The sequence below is a fragment of the Empidonax traillii genome, unplaced genomic scaffold (assembly GCF_003031625.1).
Source record: "Empidonax traillii isolate 1590-97213 ecotype Southwest subspecies unplaced genomic scaffold, ASM303162v1 scaffold828:size275390, whole genome shotgun sequence".
Lineage (NCBI taxonomy): Eukaryota > Metazoa > Chordata > Aves > Passeriformes > Tyrannidae > Empidonax > Empidonax traillii.
The window spans coordinates 72,853-95,933 of NW_020956021.1; the positions used below are offsets into that span (position 1 = coordinate 72,853).

Consider the following 23,081-nt stretch of genomic DNA (forward strand, 5'->3'; position numbering starts at 1 on the left):
AAAAAAAAAAATATGGAGAAGCTAAATTAATTTCGTTTTGTTCTTTAAGTGCTCTGGGCAAACCAGAACGTGATAGATTTATTTCAGGCCAGAAAAAAAACCTGCTTTGGTAGAAGCTAAAAAAAAAACCTAAAAAATTGAAAAGCTTTGTGGGTATAAAATCATAAAAATACATCCCAACCTCTGGCTGCATTGTATTTTAATAAATTTTAATATCTAAAAAGAGAGAATGGTAGTTACCAGCTAACCTTGTAAGATTTAAATGACTTTAAACACTTCATTTTCACTCTGTTCTGTAAGATTTTGCTAATCTAGGATCTATTCCTGAATACCAACATTTCATTTTTAAAGCATGACACTTAGCAGTGTTCAAATTTACAGCTTTAAGCCAGATAAAGGTATCTTTATGCTCCATAACACACTGGTTCTTTAAAGAGATGCAAATCCATCGGCACACCCACTGAACACCAAAGTATAAACTCACTGAAGTCTCTCCTCAGTTCACTGATGAACAAGAGAAAAACGAAGAAGCCAAGAGTAGGTTTTCTCCCTGACTTCAGCACCAAGGCCAAGTTGGGGGTATCAGGTTGTTTGTAGGCCCTTGGTCAATTTTTGGCACTGGAGAAAGGTTCTTGCTTGGAAATTGCTCCCTCCCCAAACAAAAATCAAGTATCAAACACCACTGCTGCTCAGCTTCCCTGCAACCTTCTCTTATTGTACTAATCCAAAAATTAGATCCTCATCAGAGGTAACAACCAAAACCCCATTACATTACAAAACTATTTGTCAAAATGAACATGTTCTGATAATGCAGCACGAGGAAATAACTTGCATAAGAGAAATTCACTGTCAGTGCAGGGATTCGAAATCTGGTCACAACAATCAGCATCTTCATCACCTTCACAGCTCCTGCTTAACCCTGGTCATGTTTTAGGTCATCCACATTCAGAAAGAGAAGAGAAAAAGCAGAGAAAAAAAAAATCCCAACCCTTTGCCTCTCGATTTTGCTTCCAAAACGTCACATCTTACAAATGAAGAGCAATGTTATGTTAATAAAAAATAATAAAAGGATCATTTTGCCCCTCTCCCCCTTTGCAGAAAGAAAGGGGCAGATCCACAGCATCCCTTTGGTGCTTTTGGAAATAACTGGACTTAAATTCAGCACTTTGTATGCAAAAGTCAGAAAGGATAAAGACCAGCAGCACCTGCTGTGCTTGGAAAAGATAGGAAAGAAACAAAGGGAATAACACCCACAGAATATTTAAAAGGAAATGTAAATATATTTTTGTATTAGAAAGTTTCCCACTGTTAGATAATGCTCTGGTTTCAGAAGCCACAGATATTTCAAAGCAGTCAGAAAGCAAACCTGTGAAGTGGTGCTAACACACCAGGAAAAAATACCAGATTTTATTTCTTTGTTATATATTTCTTTAGTTTTCAGAGATAAGTAAATTCTCATGAGTTCCTCCAAAAAGTCCATTGAAGAAAACAACTGGAGATGCATAAAAAAAACCCCAAATCAATCCACCAGTTGAACAAATTAAGTAGGATGGGAGCACATACATATAAAAAAATTCAACTTGATTTTTCTTCCTTCAGCATTAGCCTTCTAAAACCTATGCACTCACAGACCATATAATATAGCAAGTGATGTGCAAGAATGTCTGAAAGTAATAAAAAGTTTGGGAAAGGTTCAAGAGTGAGTAATTTTATTCAGTGACCTTAATTTTTACTACCCAGAGTCAAGTGTAAAAAGCACTAATTCCCCAAAGGTGGAATTTTTATTTCTATATATAGAAATGGAACTTGTCAGATCTGGCTGACAGGTTCATATTAAACTTGGAGCTTGAGCTAGAGGAATTTGTAGAGTCATTGAGACTAAATTAATCAGGAATTCCTGGAACTTAGTTGAGCTAAAGAGATCTAGAACCTATTTTTCAGTACTGATCCCAAACTACAGCAAAGAAAAAAAAAATCAACTGATGTGCTGACACTAGAGGTCAGTGTATCTTTGCTGAGGGAGGGAATTATTAGAATCTCATAGAATCTAAAATCACAGAATGGTTTGGGTTGGAAGGGACTTAAAGATCATCTGATTCCATCCCCTGCCATGGGCAGGGACACCTTCCACCAGCCCAGGTTGCTCCAACCTGGCCTTGGACTTCCAAGGGATGGGGCAGCCACAGCTTCTCTGGGCAGCCTGTGCCAGGGTCTCACCTGGATAAATTGTGGAACACCCCAACCCAACTTCAAGCAGCCCTTTTTTCTTTTTTCCTTTTTTTTTTTTTTTTTTTTTTTTCTCTTTGGGGAGGGATATCCATTTCTAATTCCCCTCAAAACCAAATTAATAGCTGTGAAGAATTACCCAATATAATGGTTTCCATGAGGAATACCTATGGGGTAGATTGTTAATCTTCCACATCAGTGAATCAACCCTCTCCCTCTTACAGTCCTTGCTCTAAGTCTGACAGGAACAAGTGCCACAATAAAAATATTCCAGCTTTGCATTGGTCACTACACACTTACCTCTCCATGCTCAATAATAAAAAAAAAACCCTAATAATTAGAAAAATGCTACAATCACAGGCTTTTGAAAATCCAAAAGAATGAGAACTAAGTCACTTGCACAGAACTTATCAAGCCAGGCTTTCCCTGATACCAGATAATCTCCAGACCATCACCAAGACAGCCCAGTTCACTTGGATCTGTCTCTGTTGAGATGAATCCAACTCAGAGTGCTAAAGGTATAATCAAGTATCAAGGCAAGGACAGACCTGTCCAATGCCACAAATTATTTCTTAAAATCAAGCTTTTATCTGTTATTAGTTCCACTGACACAGATAAGGTGCCAGCTTCAGATATGAATTTAGAAGGGATTTTTGTCACTTGTAGGAAGTAGTTAACTCTGATTCAACAGCCAAATCCAGAGAGTGAGATATCTGAGTAATTTAAGGTTAGAGATTTGGAAGGCTTTGAAGAAACAAAACACAGAGGAAATATTGAATATCACAGAGCCAGCAGTGGCAGCATTCTTCTGAAAGAAATACAGGTGCACCTAATACACCTGAAAGGCTGTAAATAAAGAAGAATTGACCAGTTAAAAGCTACAGCAGCATGACAAAGAACAGGGTTAAAAACCCACTGAGCAATAACTTCGGCTTGTTCCTCAGAAAAGTTTAAAATGGTGCTCCAAGGAAAACTGTGGCTGCTCCAGCTCCTTTGGGGCCTCATTAGATCTTTGTTCCACGTCTGCACAGCAGCACCACTCATTAGGATGCTGCTTCCCAGGTAGCCACTGTGAGGTGCCTGTGGCTCTTCCTCAGCCTCCCTGTCCCTGCAGGGGCATCCACAGTGACACAAATCATCCTCATCCAGTCGGGCTGCAAGCACAGAAAGGAGCAACGAAGTTTCCCAGAGACTTCTCTGTTACCGAGCACCAAGCAGGAATTAAAGTTCTGTCCAGCGTGCCATTAGCAGAGACCTAGTTAAAGGCATCATTTTATACAAATTTCATTTACAACAGCTTTGCATAGAAGAGTCAACAACTGTTCTGTGCAGAGTTTTATTACAACTTCTCTTGTCTCGCCGCATTTATCAACGCTCTCAGCCACATTCCCTCTGCTCCACTGGCTCATCCATCCTCTGCACTTGATCCAAATCTCCCTGGGACACGGATCATGCAGGTGGTTCTGGTCTACAGAGCATCTTCCCCAGCCCTATTCTTCTTTTAGTCCCTCCTTTTCCCACTGCAGCAAAGAGCATTTGTAGTGATTGAATGCCCACTCTCCCCACATCCTCATCTTTCTCCACCGAGTGTCACAGCCCATCTCTGCTTTATTCCTCTCATTCATCACGACGTTACAACCCTCTGAACACACCAGTTGGGCTTTCTGAGCTCAGAATCTGCAGCTATTCCATCTCACAACTGCAGCCACTGAAAAAGCTTTAGCTCGGCTGAGCCCTCACCACGGGGAGTGACTCCATGTCAACAACAGCAGCGAAGTCTCAAAAAGAAAATAATTAAGGGCTGACATTTATCTTGAAGTCCTCGGCAATCCTGCTCTATTTTAAGACCATCACCTTCCACAGCTCTGTGCACCAACTGCTCAAGAGCCTCTTGATGTCTTGCCAGAGGTCTCTACTTGCCGTCACCTGCAGGGACAGCCCACCTCTGTCACTTTTGGGGTGCCCACGGGAACACTTCACAAAAGAACCAGCTTTGCATTCTTCCTAAAGTTTACAGGGAAATGTTTATCAGACTCTCTTTAAACTCCTGCAATTTAATCAGTTACACGATGCAATTCGAATTTACTAAGTCCTTGAAGCAACAGCAACCCCAGACCCAACATACACTGCAGACCGACTCCCAGCACAGTGACTCGACTCCCATGATGTGTTTAGTTACTGTCATTAGAAACTAAATTATACCTATTTTTGGTGTTGGCACAGTGAAGGTGATAGGGGAGGGTAATTTTTCAAATTCAAAATACAGATCTTGAATTAAATCTGAATTATATTACCCTTTTCTAATGAAACAGCCACACATTGATAAATATAACAATGGATGAGACTAAGCAGGTTTCCACAGAAGTTCATTTTGGAGGACTTGAAACATATCTTGATACTGTTTGTTCTTTCTGTCCAGCCACTCGTGACTTGTGATCAACCAGTTTATCAAAAACAAACTGATAACGATATTTTTAACAGCCCTAGTTACAAAACCAGAGCTCTACTCAAAGAATAAATGAAATTATTAGCACTTACTAGGACAACATTCACTGCCCAAGCATAAGCCAAGACAGTTGGTTTCAACTGGCAAGATGGTCCCGACACGGATGCAGGCACAGATTCCATCCCTGCTGCCCTGGGATGGCTCCTGTGCCCTGAGGAGCAGCTTTGCTGCAGTGTTCATCTGCATGAGACTTTGTGTGCCCTAGTTACCACCAAAATCACTTCCAGGCTCCAAGTAAAATCTTCATTCAGTGCCAGAATTGTACTTCCCAAACATGCACGAAGAAAGGATGTATAAGACCAAGTACTTTCGAGCTGCAATGTCTTGGGAAGAATTCTTGGCCTGTGGTAACCCAGAATCTTCCCTATTTAGCACAAACAGAAGTTTAAGATTGCCTACAAAAGTTAATAAAATCTAAAAATATGTATTCATATGCAGTCACCTCCAAAAGCCAATTGTTGCTGGTATTTAAATACCTCCATTTATTACACTGTTCAAATAAATTTCTCTATATTTCAGTAGATTATTAAATGCCTTCCCAACCCAAGTTACACGTCAGCACAACAACCCCCTCCATTTAAAAGCTCTAATATTAATGTTCCATAATGTTAAAATTGCAATGCACCCTTGATGACACAACCTCTGCTCTGTCCATTAATTCTTCCTTTCTTGGAATAACTGTATTTCCAACCCATAACCAACTTGTTTTTTTTTTTTTTTTTTTTTTTTTTTTTTTTTTTTCCCCAGAAGAGTGACCTGTCACAAATAAAGTATTTTCTCTGTTATTTTCAGGCCCCTGTTCTGATAATTTGTATGCCTGAGGCCTTCCCCCTGTAACCTACCAATTTCAGACACCCTTTTGATAACACAGATGGGTCATCACCTTCAACCAGGCACTCCAAGACAGGTACTTCCAGAGGTCAGAAATACTTTGAACCCAGATGACAGCATGTCACAAATCACTTCAAAATAATCTAAGGCTCTAGAATTATGATAAATAAATCAGAGCTACTGAGGGGGGGCAAAAAAATCAAATATGAAGTTGGATGAACTATGCCTTGTGTAGCAGCACTGGGGGAAAAGGGTGAGACCTGATTTTTATTTCCATAAGGGGAATGACTATAATTTCTGCATTTGTGTTACAAGCTCTCCAGGGCTGCCAGAGGATTCACTCACAGCCCATTAGCACAGGAAGAACAGGAGGTCTTGGGATGGCAGGAGATGCTGCTGAGGAGTCAACACTTAGTCCCCAAAAAGAAGGATGACCCTTAGAATCAGAGTGGTTTGGGTCAGAAGGCACCTTGAAGACCATCTTGTTCCACCTCCTGCCATGGGCAGGGACACCTCCACTAGCCCAGATTGCTCCAAGCCCTGTCCAGCCTGGCTTTGGACACTTCCAGGGATGGGGCAGCCACAGCTTCTCTGGGCAACCTGTGCCAGGGCCTCCCCACCCTCCCAGGGAAGAATTTCTTCCTAATACCTAAAACTAGATTTCCACTCTTTCGGTGGGAAGCCATTCCCCTCGTCCTGCCACTCCAGGCCTTTGTGAATAATATCTCTCCATCCTTCTTGCAGGCTCCCTTCTGGTCCTGGAAAGCCACAATGAGGTCACCCCAAAGCTTCTCCTCTCCAGGCTGAACAGTCCCAGGTCACCCCAAAGCTTCTCTTCTCCAGGCTGAACAATCCCATCTCTCTCAGCCTCTTCTCCCAGCAGAGCTGCTCCAGCCCTCTGGACTCTCTCCAGCAGCTCCATGTCCCTCCTGGCCTGCAGGGCTGGAAGAAACTCTGCTGGTGGGGTCTCACCTGAGAGGGCAGAATCATCCTTTCCCCTGCTGCCCACACTGTGGGATGAACCCAGGATACCTCTATCAACCATTCCTCATTCCCACATAAGCACCCTTTGTATTAACACACGGAGAGAGGTCTCTGGTGACGTACAAATAACACACTATTTCTTTCAAAGCACCTTTGGTTCCTTCTCCTACCAATCACAACTTCAAAAGCTCCTTTTATCCTGCGTGGTTGCCCCAATAAAACTCGTAACTTTCCACTGCATACATAATTTCCTTTTGATATTCCTTGGCCAGAACAGAGTTGATCTGTGCATCCCACAGTGTCCCAGTGGGCATTAACATCCACCTCCTGTGTGTGCTCAGGGAACGCCGATCGGAGCTGCCCCGGCTCCAAGGGTCACCAACAGCAATTTGTTAGCAGTTCCCTCTCCATCAAAAATTTAAAGACTGCTGAATTTCTGATGGTCCCACTGCCCACAGTAATGCTTCAAGTATCTTTTTTTTTAACAGAACGTGCCGTTCTCCCTCATCTCCCTCCCATAAACAAGAGCAGAGACTCCTTAAAATCGTGGTATAGGACAAGCAGAACACATCCTGCCCTTTAGATGGGCTTCAAATCCCATTAGGTGAAACTCAGGCAGTTCCATTTACCTGGAACTGAGGCATCTAGGGAGCAAAGTGCCACAGAGTAATAACAGACCATCTTTGAGCACTTAGGAAAACAGAACAAAAAATCCAACACAAACCTGAAGCCTTTCCTAAGCTCCCTCCCAACACAGAGATTTTAAAAAATTAGAAGTGAGACAACAAAACAAAAAAAAACTATAGACAGCTCACTAAATGACACCAGGTAAAACAGCAACACAGTCAATCCACTTAAAGAGTGCTGACAAAATATAGTACTCCCCAACTCAAAGGCATATAAAACTCACCATGAAAATACTCTCAACATCCAAATGCACTAAAATTGACAACAATAGGGCCTGTGTTTAACTAACTTTTCATAAAGAAAGAGTTACTTTGATTTACAGAACTCCCCACAACAAGTATTTCTGCTTGTAAGCCCAAAAACACTCATCAAAATGTACACTCCAGCCTTTCTGGTCTCTCTCACTGCAAGAGAAACTCAGAAACTCAATCAGACCAGACAGAAACAACATTTCCAACCCACTAAACTTCTCTTATACTGACAATTTAAACTGCAACATATGAGAAAAATCATTCTGTGTTGAATACCTTTACAGCTGACAAATTAACCAGTCAGTACACTTTGGGCTTGAAAAACCTTTGAGATTTTTAAGGTAAAACAGCAAAAAGAGTTTCCAGCTGTGTATATGTATACACATGTACATACACGTGTATTTACAGCTAATCTACAGAGATAAAATATATATAGCAACCTAATAATGTAAACTACACAGACAACTGCAGAAAAATCCCTTCCTTCTCACCCTCTCTTTCCTTCTTCCAAGTCTCATTAACGCTCAAGTGCCTACAAGGAAGTTTATCCAATTATAATGGCATTTTTTTTCCACATGCCCAACTTAATGTAGAAAGAAATCCTCAATGCACAAGCATGTCTTTAAAACACCCAATCAAAACTTAGAAGGTGGCCTGTGAATTGCATCAACCAGGCATTTTCCAGGGAAAGCAGTACAGTTACTTCTCTGTTTTCAATGGAAACGGAAAACCAAATTCCTAGCAGACGTGAGGACGAGAGCCTCTAAGAGCCTGGGCTCCACCTCTCCCATCCTAACGCCATCACGGGCCTTTTGGGGCTTCCCACAAAGCTCTGGGCTCAACTTTGCTCTTAAATGGAAAAAGCCTCCGAGATTTCACATTTTAAACTCTTTAATAATGCATTTCCATGCTGACTTTTCTGGCCAATTCACTCAGAGCAAGACAGGGCAGCCTTTCCCAGGCCGCCTCGCCGGGCTCTGATGGCGAGGCCTGCTGGGTTGGGGTTTTTAACCACTCATTCAGCTTCCTACAGAACTTAGCAGGGAGCCATTACGAGGGCTAATACATCAAAAACCCAAACAAACAAATGTACTCTGTGACTCTAAGGGAGATGGTTGTCCTCTGCATGGGTCCTCTGGCACATCTGCACATTTGCACACAGAGGGGAATTTAGTATTTTATTATTACACTACACGTTTGTTTCTTCTTGACCGACACAAACGAAATTCCCCAGACCAAAACTGGTGCAGCCTTGCTGGTGAGACACACTGCTCCACATTAACATCTCTCTTCCTTCCCCAAGCCTCGCACACGGGGTTCTTTTCTCCTTCCAAACAGAAACAAGCCAAGAGGAAGGAAGAGGCAACCTACAGGCAAGCTGACCTGAGACCCCACAGGTTTGTTTTCTGCCTCGTGGCCAGGTGAACACAAGGAAGGGCTCCTTTGTTGTCTCTTCTCGAGTTATGAGACATCCAGAGTTTTCACCACGTGTCACATGCATCACCAAACTGGTAGTAAATCTTGTTTTTAAGGTCAGCACACACACTCACTCGAGCACAACAGCGTTTACACCAACATGCACGTACCGGATAGATTTGGTGGAAAACAGTTCAGTGAGACATGGGGCAGTTTGGGTGGGGAAGACAAAGCCCCTCTGGAGAGTCTTCTCCAGAGGTCAGTGCATCCTTCAAAGTGCCTCCAGGGATGGAGGAGGTCAGTGAAACACTGGGCCACGCACAGAGCTCTGGGTCAAGGTAACTCCTCATGTAACTAAGATACCACGAGGGCAAAACGGCATAAATGGTTCCATTATATAAGTAAACACGGGGAATAGAGGTAAAACCGTGAAATTTACATTTTATATACAGTTTTCCCAGCATTTTCTGCTTCTTTTGATATATCTCTGTCCTGGGAATGGAGGAGCTAGATAGAAGAATTCACCAATTTCGGCAAGGAACTAACTGAGCTTCAGGAGATACGGCCACAGGTACCCTTAATCTATCCTGTCTGTGATTATCTCACTCCAAGTCACATGCAAGAAAATAATCCCCTGCAGCACAGAGCACTGATGTGAAAGGAAAGAAAAGCTCAGAGTCACAGCTGAATGGTTAAAGCTGAACCCATTTCAGCACTTTTTTTTCCCCCTTCTACTTCTTGAGATCAGGGCAGCTTAATCTGCATTGATGTCTATGAAGTTGCACTCAAAAAGTTATTCAACCCAAGAGAGTTTCCTCTCTTATGACTAGAAATAAAATGCTCAAATATTTTTATGCAAAGGGTTTTTTTTTTCTCTTTTTTTTTTAAAAGAAACTACTAGACATTGCCTGAAAACTTGAATATTGCTTTTCAGCCAAAATTTCAAACGAGTAGCACAGATATTAACCCAAAAGTGAGATTATAAAGAGGGAAAAAAAAAAAAAAAAACACACACCAGAAGGCAAAATAATACCTATTGGAGACAATGCTAAAGCCATTACAGATGTTCAACTGATTAGTGTGGCTGATTTGCTTGCACGTGTCAGTACAGTAACATAATCGAACCACTTTATGGTTACTATTAAGACCACAGAATATGGTATTTTATTGTTTTTATTTTGACAGAACACTTCGCCACCTTCTTTCTTTCTCTCTGTTTTGTCCCCCACATTCCTGCTCCCTTTCACTATTCCAAAATAATCCCAGTATTAATTTAGATACACACTTGCTTTGTTAACTTACTGCTGGAAGAGGGCAGTTCCCAAACTCTTAATGGGAAGGTGAAGAAGGAGGAAGCAAGATAAACAATGAAATGCCAGCAGTTAATCTCATTTTTTGCATAATTTAGATATTATTATTTGGGCATCTTTGTTGCTCATGTCTCCATAAATTAGGAAAAACCAGAATACCAGAGGTTAAACTTCCAGTGAGTTCTCTTTCACTGACACTAAAAAAAGGGTCTATCTTAAGATTAATGTGTGCAAATACAGCTGATCCACCAAAAGCAGTAAAGGAAGAACCAGACTTTTTTGCCAAACAACTCTGGAACACCTCTTTTATCCTTCATCTGCAATGAGGCCTCACTTTTAGGGAGGAAAAAAAACAAAGCCAGCGTTTAAATTACTTAACAAGATCTCTTTAAATATCAGCACAAGGTTAGATGTGATAAAGACTACATTGGCTTTGCTGGGCAAGTTTGACAGCTTTGGTCTAAAAGAAAAAACCCAAACAAAACTGAAAGGATCAGGGAGTTCCACTGAGACAACATTCAGTGGTGATGAACCTAACAATATCTGAAGTACTAAAAAAAAAAAAAAATCAATTTCTTGATTAGAAACGAAATTCAAATTAGGAAATCTCTGTCTGGCAGAGGTCTGGAAAACATGGGAGGAAAAGGAGATGGGGAGAGAGGTTAATTGGTTTGTACAGCATTAAGAGTACCAAGATACAAAATGTCCTTGGCAGGAAAACAAAGCTGCAGAAGGGTGACACAGAGCCCATGGAAGGGGATGGAGAAACAAACAAATTTAATTTTTGAGGTTCAGGAGTTTTATTTCACTCTAATAATAATAATAATAATAATCATATTGTTCTGAGGTGTGAGTTTGAAGCTCCAGAAAACCTACGCTTGGAGCATTCCTAACCAAAAAAACTCCACTTCCCAAATATCACTTCACCCCCATTCTTCAGAGAGCAACAATTCTTTTCCACCATGTCTAACAGGAAAGCAGCAACAAGCCCCAGGCCCAAGAAGATGCTGTTTTTCTTTAGGCTCTCCAAGGTTCACTTCATGTCTTAATGCACTTGGCGTTGCTCTCGCCATCAATCGTGTCCTGCAGACCAAGAGAAAGTGCTTTTCCAGAAATGACCTCAAACAGAATTCATAATTCTTTAAAAACCAATAAACCCACCGAGGCAGAAAGCTCAGCCCTTGTGCAGTGGGCTACAAGCACACAAGCTGCTTTAGTTCCCTTTAGCCACAGTCACTTCCACCTTTGATTTAGAGCACGGAGCAGAAACTGTAAATGCAGTTCAACAACACACCTGGTTCGTGAGCCAGGGAGGGAAGGAAGGGGCCAGAAGACACCAGAAGTCCTTTATGAAGGACTTTACACTACTTGACTCTAGAAACATGCTACATAAATTAAATCCATCATTAAAACTTGTATTTTCCTGTTGTAAAACCACAGGAGCAAAGGCTGCTGGACAGTCCTAATAACTTCTTCCTAAACCTCTCAGACCTAGGGCAGCATTCCACGGCATTTTCCAGGTGTTCCTCTGCATATCAAGACTTTCTGCGTTATATTTTTCTGGAGTTGCCCTCACCAAAAGAAAATATGCTCTCTGAAGAACAGACATGTGTGTGCATCAACACACAGGTTAGATGAGTTCTCACCCTTCCTCGCAGGGAGAAGCTCTAAGCTGAATACGAAATTTGAACAGTCACATCTGTCCAACGTGACATGAAAGGTGCTGCAGTTGCTAAAATGTTTGGGACGCCTCTGCATCCTTCACTGTACAGCAGAGGGAAGGTGAAAATCAGGACTTATGCTGAAATAGAGCCCTAAAGAACATATTATGCCTGGCTTGAAGTGGTACCATTAAAGCAAGAAAAAAGTATGAACTCATCTGCAAAAAAACCCCTGACGAGAGTACTTGAAGCTGTGCCTACAATTAAGCCATAAAAAGTAATTTCAATTCTACAAAGGCTTTTGAAGACACTTTTTTGATTAACCAGACCATTAAATTCACCTGACCACAATGAATCAAGGAAGCAGGGTTTTTCAAAGCCAAATATTAAAAGGGACTTTCAAAACTTCTTTTGCTTTCCTATAATATTAATTGGATACACATATATTTGATATCATGGACAGGAAAAATATTATAACAGAGCTTTGTCAATTAATGATAAAGCCTTGCTGGGATTGTTTCTAGAAATACCAGCATCTTTTAGGTAGAAAAGTCTAAGGTATGTAAAATACATCCCAGTGAAACAGAGGCCTGTATTTTTTTTTAAGTCCCCCACACAATGCAGAGAAAATTCGTGGAATTTATCAGAATAATACATCACTCAGGAGGATTTGCAAAGAAACCAGATAAATAACAAATAACAAGCGTGCCCAGAATTATAGTTGCCTGCATCTATAAAGCAGAGAGGGGAGAACAGGGAGAGGCTGGAGGAGGACAGGTTTAGATTAGATATGAGGAGGAAATTCTTCACTGTGAGGGTGGGGAGACCCTGGCACAGGTTCTCCAGAAAGGCTGTGGACTCCAAACCCCTGGAGGTTTCTCAAGTCCAGGCTGGATGGTGCTTGGAACAACCTGGTCCAGTAGAAGGTGTCCCTGACCGTGGCAGAGGCTAGAATGAGATGAGCTTTAATGCCCCTTCCAATCCATGATTCTGTAATTCCATAAGCTCACTATGAGTTAAACTTAACAAACGGAAAACTGTCAATGAGTTTTTCATCACCGCAACATTAACGTCCCTTTTGTGTAAATAAAAACCCTACAGCAGCTCCCTGCTGCAATCCTTGCTTGTATCTCAACTTCTTATCACATGTGCCATTTTCACTACTTCAAATCCCTCTGCAATACTATTTCCCAGGAAGCACAGGAATAAATCAATCCGAGAACGGTGTGTCCATTACCACCTTTAATTGAGCTTTATTGGACAAGCTGCTGAGTCTTTCAGAAAGGAAAAATGTGGATCCTTACAAATGCAGAATTGAAAGGAATTTCCATTAGAATTGCAGGCAGCTCACTGTCTGCAGTGCTTGTTCCCCAGACTGATGCACTTGAAATTTTGCTGAAAATATGGAGGAAATGCTGATTCTTCTCTCCCTGCTGCAGGGAGCCAATGGCTGGGAGAAGATCAGCTTTGTTACAATACTGTAAAGGGGCATAAGGATAGACAAGACTGTATTTCTTCTGCTTATTTTCCTAAGTTACCTGCAGAGAATAAGAATAACATTTTTCCCCTTCCACATGATGATGTATGCACCAACTAACATTTCCAAGCCTGGTTCTCTTAAAAATGTCACTCCAGACTATTATCTGCTGGAAAGAGAGCATCCTTGGACACTAAGGGGAAGTATGTCTATGTCATTAGGGATTTATATGTTTGAGACTGACTTGTAATTCTTTTCAAGCTGGAAACACCTCCCATGACAGTATCCAAGGTTCTCAAAAAGGCAGCGGATACCTGGTGAGGAATTAAGGGGATTTAACAACCCAGATCAGAACTCATGCCCACTCTGCATCAGGTAATCAGAACTCCATCTAAGAACAAGAAAGAACTGGAGAAAACTTCAGGTTTAATCCCAAACCTTATCCCTGTTTTCCATCAGTTTCATACATTTTACTTTTGTGTTTTCATTTTCTTTTCACGACTCTGCAAAGGCAGCTTTTTGTTCTTTCAGGGTACCACACAGGCACGAGCAGGTAAGTAGGCAGGTTATCAAAACCTGTAACATCAGGATGTTCAGATGCTGGGGAGGGGGAAGAGAAGATTGTATGTTAAAACAGCTCAACAGCAAGAAGCACGAGGTGGAGCTTTGCAACTTCCCTAAGCTGCTTAGCTTTAGATAAGGGGCTTATGCAACTTTCGGAACTCAGGAGAACATTCAGCAAGTGATATCAAAACTGTTCAAGTTACACTTGGGACAGATACTTCATGAGTACTGTCATTCTGCCCTCTTACCACTGAAAGAGAGAAAAAAAAAATCCTATTCCCCCCTCAAAAAACCACCAGCCCACTCAAGTCAGGTACAATTTAATAAAGATGGTGAGTCCCACAATTGTTTTCCTCGATGTTTCCCTTACATGACATGGGACACAGTGCAGTAAGCCCAGCTTCTGAGCAACAGATTACTTCACATTTCTAAGGAAGCCTGACTATAAAGAAGCTACTTTGTGGTCATCTAGAAGTACTTGTAGAAGTGAGTATAAATACTATAGTTGTTCTAGTCACCAAATGGACTTATGGTAAGTTTTCTGGATTTTTCATCTGAAAATAAACCAATCAACCCACCATGGATCTAGTCAACAGTATTCATGGGACAGGACAGGGAGAAGATCAAAGCCCTAAAGTCTTAGAACAGACTTGAAGAAGTTCCATCAAAGCTGGGAACTGAGTGAACAACAAACAGCAGAGTCACACTACACTCCTTAGATGCTGTTGAAGAAAAACATGGAAAAAGATGAGAAGAGTCCACGATCCTTTTCTGGACCTCAGTGACTTATGGAGAGGCAGAAGATGCCACCATCACTTCCAGGGACCACACCAGAGGTGTCACACACCAGGCCAGGGCACCACAGCAGACGCTCAGGGGCTGGGACTGCTCACATCTCCGACCACAGGCTCCTGAGGGCTGTGGTTTTGAAGAGGATGGTGTGTTTCTTCATGAAGGTTCAACTTATTTCAGCTGTTTTGTAGGAGGGCAGATCCACAGAACAACTTTCTTGTTTCCAAATGCACCCAGTGAAATACTGGTACTTTCTAGTACCTGGATTTTAGTGTGTGAGCCACAGTTACGTGGCAGGAAAGAACTTGCTAAAGCTAAACCCACAATCTCCTGTTATTCCTGGAGAAGAGGGGAGGAAACTCTACTTATTCTTCATTTAACAATCAGAGAAGAACAGCACTTTGAGATATAACACCTCTTCTGTTTACATTTTGAGCTTATCAAGGAAAAAAAGGTGCTCGAGGAGAGTAAACTACGGCTTTTAAAGCATTACAAAACACAGCTCTTTTCCAGAGCCACAGCAATTTTTATTTTCTTTAGCAATACAGCAGCAAACGTAGTCAATGTGAGATTCAAAATCCCATGGTTACAAAAATTATAGCGAGAAATTGAAAAACTGCGAGATCTATAAACAGATTAAGGTAAACATCTAAAAGGAAAACCACCATATACATGCAAGTGCCTCAGCAATTGTATTTGATTCTAGGACTTGTCTGCCAGTTCTCTCTGAGGCTTCATGACTTTTTCCACTATAATTTCAACAGGATTTTTTAGAACAGGAAAGATGTGAGACAAGCAACGAGAGGAACAGCGCCGTGTGAGGAGGCAGACCCTCAAAAATGGGGCAGAAGAGGGAAAAAACCTCTGGTTTACACTCATTTATAGCTACTTCTGGGACAACAGCTAACTCTTGCTTAGTCAAGAGGAGAAGACAGACAAGTAAATGCCCAAGAATGGGAGAAGGGTCGCACATGAGCAGCTGCTGCCCCTTATCTTGTCAAGAAGAAGAAAAAAAACCCACATTTAAGTGCACTTTCAGTGCAGCTGGGCAGGGATGGCAACAGAGCTCACGGGGCTGTGTCCAGAGCTCAGGGCTAAGCACAGGTCCAGGTAAACTGGCACCCAGCCCAGTGTTAATGGAAGAAAAAAAAAAAAAAGAGTTTTCAGCATGAATTTAACCAGCCACCTCCTACTAGTTTTAGCAGGGAGTTGTTTGATCAAGTAAACATACACACCTCATCCTTCTTTTAGGATGAATGAGGAGATCTTTGGTCCAAAACAGCAAAACTGCATTTTCTCTGGTGTAAAATCTTCAGTGTGCAAGCAGATGCTTCTCATACGCCACTGACACGCACACCAACCCAGGGAGTGCACAGAACAGCTCTGTAGCATCAATAAATCTCTATCCAGAGGAGAAGCACATTGCTAAAAACACACATTTGAACACTCAAACCGATGCAAGAGACTGCACAGCTAAAAGGTTACAAACCACTCCTCTGCTGATGTTAATAACAGAAGGGAAAGGCACACGTGTGTGCTGATAGCTCTTCATCACCAGGGTTTTTTTGGAGCATTTGTTTTTAAGAAGTGCAACAAACACTTCACTGTTGTCATTTCATTTTCCAGCAGCCTGTTGCCGGAGCACAAGACACTTCCAGAGGTTTAGGGGTACTGCTGGTCAAGCAGTGACCTAGTAGAGATGCTATCAGCCTATCCTCTGCTTTATAAATTACCCTAATAACACATACATGCACAGACAGCCCTTTCTTTTTATTGTCATTTACAACCTACATCAACACACTTGGCTGAGATGTTAAATAACCCAGGATGCTGCAGAGAGCTTTCCTCCCACTCAGCTCTGCCCACACAACAACCTGCACTACACTTGCAGCAGCAAGCACTTAAAAGTTTTCATTTAAATGAAGGGAGAAGTCATCAGAGAAAATGCTGATATTTTAGTCATGAGCTTTTGATGTAAAAATTGCACATGTGTGTTCTACCAACACACAGTCCCACCACCCAGGACCACCAGGGGCTACTCTGAGATGCTCCAGGGTCTCATAAGCATCAGGCTCAGCCTCCTGCTTGTTCTTTCCTCAGTGAGGGCAACAATAAGTTGGGCAGGAGCAAAGAAAGACCCTGTTTTCATGGGTTTAGAAACAAACTGTCCTCCACCAGCAGCACAGATGGATAGGCAGGGCAGGCACATCCAGGTGAATGCAATCACCTTTAGAAGCCAGGATGAAACCAGAACATTTCACTATATTCAGGAAAATAAATCACAGTTTCTGCATCAACAATACCAGCTGAATTTCCCAGTTTCTCCATATAAAATATCTCCACAGTAACACATCATTAAAACAGTATTTTTCACCTCACAGGTCTTAATGGCAATGCCAGGAGACCCCAGTTTCAACACGTGGAGTGTCTGCAAAGCAGAGATGCACGATTTCTGCAAACAAACTATCAAAATCAGCATGCTTGCAAAGCTAAACAGAATTTATCATTTACTGACCTGCTCTGGATTGGATTAGACAGGATTGCTCCTTATGTAGTCAAGCACTGCAGCACGTTGGAAATTACTGTCCTGACCTCAGCACAAGCACAACAGAAGCTGGCCATGCTTTACATTAACTCAGACTGTGGAAAACCAGTTGATTTTCCCCACCAGTTTACTCCAAAGAGAGGTTTACAGCTCCAAACAGCTGCAATTTATTATGTTTTAAATTCCATAAGAGACCCAAACATGCTGAGCAATAATACTCTTCAGAATTGTCAAGGCCTATTGAACTGAAACACACTCCCCACATCAGGACCATGGCACTGGGATTTCAGCACTGCTAGAAAGACTGGATGGTTTTATTTTTAATGAGTCAGTACACAAAAAGCAGGAATGAGGGGAAGAGCGTGTTTCGAATACTTAATTCCGGGATAGACCATTACACTTGGATTAAAGTGCTGATGGAAAAGTAAACTGAATTTAACCAGGCACTTTCAGTGAAGCTCCAACTACTGTTTTGAAACCACAGCGAAATTCAAGATTTCTCAATTCTCCATTATAATTGAGGGTACAAGTGGGACTATCCCCAACCATACCAATCAAAGCCAAAGGAACAGCATATAGGAATAGATCTACAGTAATAGGTGGGAAACCTGCCCATACCTGGTGTCTCTGGTCCCAGCTGGACTCCACAGCTTCCCTGGCACTGCACTACACAAGTGACTTACTGACTGACAAGAACTTCCTCTCCAAGTCTGGTCATCCCTTCTGTTCTCTCCCTACTGTCTGACCATTTATTTCAAAGCCTTTTACAGCCCCTGTCGCTCTATCTCATTTTCTTGGAGCCCACCATCGTGGCAGCTCTGGAGTTGTAAACACCTCACGATCACAGTCAAAACCAGATAGAAGTTTCTCCTGTGTGCAGTCAGGATTAACAAAACCCTAAAATACACGTCCAGGTTTGAAATATTGCCTGTTCCCACTGAATAAGTTTCTCCAGGAGAGCATAAGCAAGCTGCAGGTGTGACTGTTCAGGGCTGAGCACAACTTCAGGAGCTCCCACTGCTGTTTCCCCTGATTCCCTCAGCTGGAAATGCAGCAACTTTGCCAGTTAATTATTTTTTTATGTTGATCGACAGACATATTTTTTCAAGAGAAAAATACTTGGAAGTTATAGTTAGGGGGAAAAGAATCCCACATCAGTTATGCCAAATGGAAGTATCACTAATTTTAAGAAACATCATTACATGATGTTACACTTAAAAAGTGAAACTTTAGGAGTATAAGACTGCTCTTTCAAAATAAAGGCAATGCTATAGGCACTATGAGCTGTATTTCAACTGATGTTTTCTCAGACTTTAGATTTACAAACACAAACACCTGCATTATTTCATCAGCTGCCCACCTCCTTCACTCTTCATTCAACCACATACAAGACTAAGAATCCATAAGAGTTTTGAACTCCTGGCACTCCCCTTCCCTCTGTATTAGCTCTTCCCTTTCTATTAGAGAGCACACTCAAAATAATCCAGGTATAGTAAATTTTAGTTGATCATAGTCAAAGCTTTTTCCAGCCTTCTCACTTCTGTTACCCAAAGAGTGCTCTCCTGGATACACTTCTGTTTGAAAGGCCATCAACTTTGATCTGGTTTTCATCTGTCTCAATGGGCAAGAGAACAGTGTGGCCTTTGGAGTCACAGATTCAGCAGTTGTGAGGAGCAAAGCACTTCTTAAGTTTATGCAAACCTGTAGCCTTTACCTAATCCTGCCCTAGTTAAGGCACATTACAAGGTACAACTGATGATCCTTTAATTTTTTTATCTCAAATTCATTCTAGTACACCACATGCTATAATATGCAGATGTTCAAATCTACTCTGAGAAGATCAGGCTATGACTCTATAAACAGCTTCTCTAAACCAAAGGGGGAGATGTCAGCACAAGAGAGGGCTACAGCTCTACCAGCTTCATTTCTCTGCATTTTAGTTGGGTTTGATTGATCTCTCCCTGGTTTGGCTGAGAGAAGCTGCCTCTGAGGGAAACTTCAGCTGTGGAGCTGCAAAACACCAAACAAACACAAGGACCCTGGAAAAGAACTGCTGTCACTGCAGATGTTTTGTTAAGGAGAGCAGCAACAGAGCAACCACTTCAGAGCACGAGCACCAAGGCAAGGTCATTTCCAGAGACGACTCCTGTGACAGATTCAAGTCTGAAGGACCAAACCTGTAAGTTCCTCAACTTCTTCAAACAAAAGTTGATTTCAAAGTATCCTGCCTTTTAAGCCATCTTGACATCACCCATGCACAACATGAGCTTAAGCAATGCTTCCATTACAGAAGTCCCTTGAATAAATCATTTCCCACCACTTGTACCCTCAGTAGTGTTCAACTTCAACGAGTGCATGCATCCCAGGGGACTACAATCCAGTGTTCACTGATTTCCAGATATGAACTAGAAGGTTATGTATTTGCTATGAGAACAAGACAGACCTCGCTGCCAAGTTGAGCACCAAGAAAGACGAAAACACACACAAAAAGTAACTTCACAGATGAACAAGCTTTGCCTTTTCCTTGATTTTCTAGTAAATCAAGACCCGTTTTGTAATTATTTCTCAAGTCATACAAAATCTTCTTTATACTCAGGAGGGATACTCACCTCCAGCCAGAGTCATTCCTCATCACTAATAACTTCCCTCTCCCTGCAGGCTTGCTCAGACAACAGCCCCACACCATCAGAAATGCATGAAAAATCTTGTTTGCGAACCGCAGTTAAGCTGTGTCTTCTGGTATCAAAGTAAACCCTGATAATCTCTTACATACATATAAAACCATTGGCTTCTGTCACTTGTGAGAATCAGCCTCTTCCAGGAAGAATAGCAAAAAAAGATTGACTCTATTTGCAGAAATCTCCCGCTGCAGCATCACAATAACATTAAGATGTTCTTGTGGTATTGCAACAGGAAAATTCCCACAAGAAACAAGAAATACCACAAGAACATAAACATAAACAACATCAAAGACAGCGAGTCTTGCTCAGAAAAAAAAACAACCAACCAACCAAAACCACCGCCCCTGCAGAGTGGTTGGAAGCATTTGTGGGTGGAAACTCCAAGAGAAGCATTATAGAAAAGTGACATGAAAATATGGCATCGCTCCTTGGCTGTGGTGACGTGATCTTCAGGAATTTAAAGCACAAGTAGTTGCTTTGGTAGGTCTGTAACTCGCACAGCCACAAGCCCAGGGATTTGCAGAGCGTGCAGCCAGCTGGATACACACACGGGCTTCTGGACAAGACCCTGGCTCAGGTCACGCCAGAACCAGAGCTGAAAGAGTGCCAGAGCTTGCCACCTGAACCCCACAGGCTCTCAAAACATCTCGTGGTTTAACATGAAAGGTACCAAGTTTCAGCTTTATCAGGCAACCCCTACCTGATGTTCTACTCATTGAGCAACCAACCAACTCTGGAAAACCCTCACTGCAAATGCCAGTGCCAACTCACAGATCCCCTGCTCCCTCAACGCGGACCCGAGCGGCGCCTCCCACTGCTCTGCATTCCCAGAAAACACCAACGCTTCCAGCTCGGAGCCTGCAGCTCCTTCCCTGCAGTGCAAGGCAACGCTAAGAGTAATAGAGAGAAGCAAAACCACTACCCAGGCTGTAGGAGCCCTGATGAACAGGGGAAGTGCCAGCGTGGCAGGATAGAGACCTCAGCTGGGCATCGACGTGAAACTTCAGCCCCCAGCACCAAACCAGCAGCATTTTAGCAGGAATTATTCACCTTCACGCAACTGTTCTCCTCAAATGCTTTCAAAAATTTATTTCCCAGATTAGTATGGGAAGTCTCTGGCATAATAAATAACTTTCTGGAACAATTCCACGTGGAGCAGCAATACACTTCTAATGCTTAAAAGTTAGTTCAGCATTTCCATTAGTGATTTTAGTAATTTGCTCATAACTTTCCACATACATTAAAAAAAAATACATCACCGAAAAAACGTGGCATGCAGCTTAAGCTATAAAGTTTCTACTGCAGAATACCCCAGTCAATACTTCACAGAGTTTGCATGCCCTTCAGAAGGATCTGAATGTTATTTTTTATATTTTTGCGCTCATAATAATGACAATATTTCCCCTCATATAAAGCAAGCCCTTGTGGGACAGCTAAGAATCACTATGGTAGTGATTTGGGGGATGTGTCAATGGCACCAGGAAGGTAATCATGACTAACCAGTTTGCACCCAAGGCTATTGCTGGATCATTTCACATCAGAAATGATCTCTCTCCGACACATCCAACAAAATGGTGCTTGGATTTAGGTTAATCTCAGCCAGGCACCACGCTTAATTGGCAAGAAGGTCACACAGTGATGCTGGCAACATCAGCAGCTCATACACCGTAAGGTGTGAGTCATAAAAATCAAGAAAGTTCCAAAAGAGAAGGCAAATCTCTAGTCAAGAGAAGGAAAAGAGCCGGCAAACCCTGCAGAGAGAATATTGCAGAGAGCAGAGGGAAGCGGAGCCGGCAGCTATGCCGAGATACCACAGAAACTTCGCGTCCAGCCCCATCTTTCTCCCCGTGTCCGAGGGGAAAGTTCTGGTTTTGTCAGAATTTGGTCAAAACTCAACGGCCTCGAGTAACGTGCAGAAAGGGTAAAATCATTATTCACGAGGAAAAACAAAAAGCTTTTCAAAACGCCTTCTCCGGAGTGGTGTGGGGGTTGTTTTAAACCAACACGCCAGATCCCCACCGATACCAGAGCCGGGGGGGTGGGAAGCTCATGTACGCGCCTTCCCGCACTCGAGACAATTAGCCCTTAATTAAAAGCAACGCCAGAGCAGCGCAGCTTCAGAACTTGAGCAACTCCAGACTCGCTGAACACAATTTTAGAGGAAAAAAAAAACCCGAAGACCGCGCCAACCAAGAGACCATCCAGACCGCATCCTCCAGCGGAGCGCCCGCATTGCCGGGGATCTCCCACCCCCAGGAGGGGACACGACACCCACGGGCGGCTCCCAGAGCGCTCCCCACGGGCAGGGGCGGCGTCGGGGGCGGTGGGGAGGGGGACAGGATGGGATCTCCCGCAGCAGGATGAGGCGCCGCGTTAATGCGATCAGCCGGGGATCAATCAGGCGCGGCAGAAGCACGGACCGAGCGGGACCTGGCACAGGATCCCCTCCCACCCCGAGCCCGGCGCGGACCCTTCCTCAGGGCACCGCTGCCATCCCAGACATCCAGACATGGAGCCACCTCCGTGACCCCGGCGCTCGGAGCTGCCCCGGCCCCGCTCCATCACTCCCGAGGGATGCAGGGGGCTCGGCGCTCCCCCCCCCCCACCCGCACCCCAACTTAGTTGCCCGAAGTTGCCCACCTGCCGCCGGGCCGCTCCCGGCTGTGCCCGCAGCCCTTCCCCGCTCCCGGAGCCGCTCCGGGTAATCCTGCGGCTCCCGCGGCTCCCGGAGCCTCTTCTGGAGCGGCGCTCGCCGCGCTCCGGGCGGCGGGGCGGGACCCACCCGATCTCCCGCCCACCCGCTCCGCACCCACCGCCCCCGGGCCGGCACAGCCCAGCCCAGCCCAGCCCAGCCCGGCAAAGCTCAGCCCAGCCCGGCAAAGCTCAGCCCAGCCCGGCTCAGCTCCCCCGGGTGCCGCCGGCGCCGCCGGTGCGCTGTGGGGTGATGGTGGGTCGCCCCCCACTCCCCCCAGAGCCCCCTCTGGATTTACCCACCTGGGGAGGGTAAATGCGCTCCGGCAGCGGGCTTAGGAATGACAGGGAAAGTTGACGCGTTACGGGCTTAAATAAAAAATAAATAATTAAAAAAAACCCCAAACAACTCCATGGGTTTTTATTTCTGGGCTGGAAGCCCAGGGAAAGAATCAGGTT

The 23,081-nt window shown here is 43.3% G+C and overlaps 1 protein-coding gene across 1 annotated transcript in view; it reads right to left on the bottom strand.

The window, feature by feature from the left end:
* CNTN3 (contactin 3) overlaps nucleotides 1-22,691 on the bottom strand; it is a 95,533-nt gene extending 72,842 nt beyond the window's left edge. The window contains exon 1 of the mRNA XM_027901971.1: nucleotides 22,572-22,691. The gene's annotated coding sequence lies outside the window, so the exon portion shown is untranslated. The remainder of the gene's footprint in view (nucleotides 1-22,571) is intronic.
* Nucleotides 22,692-23,081: the final 390 nt, after the last annotated feature.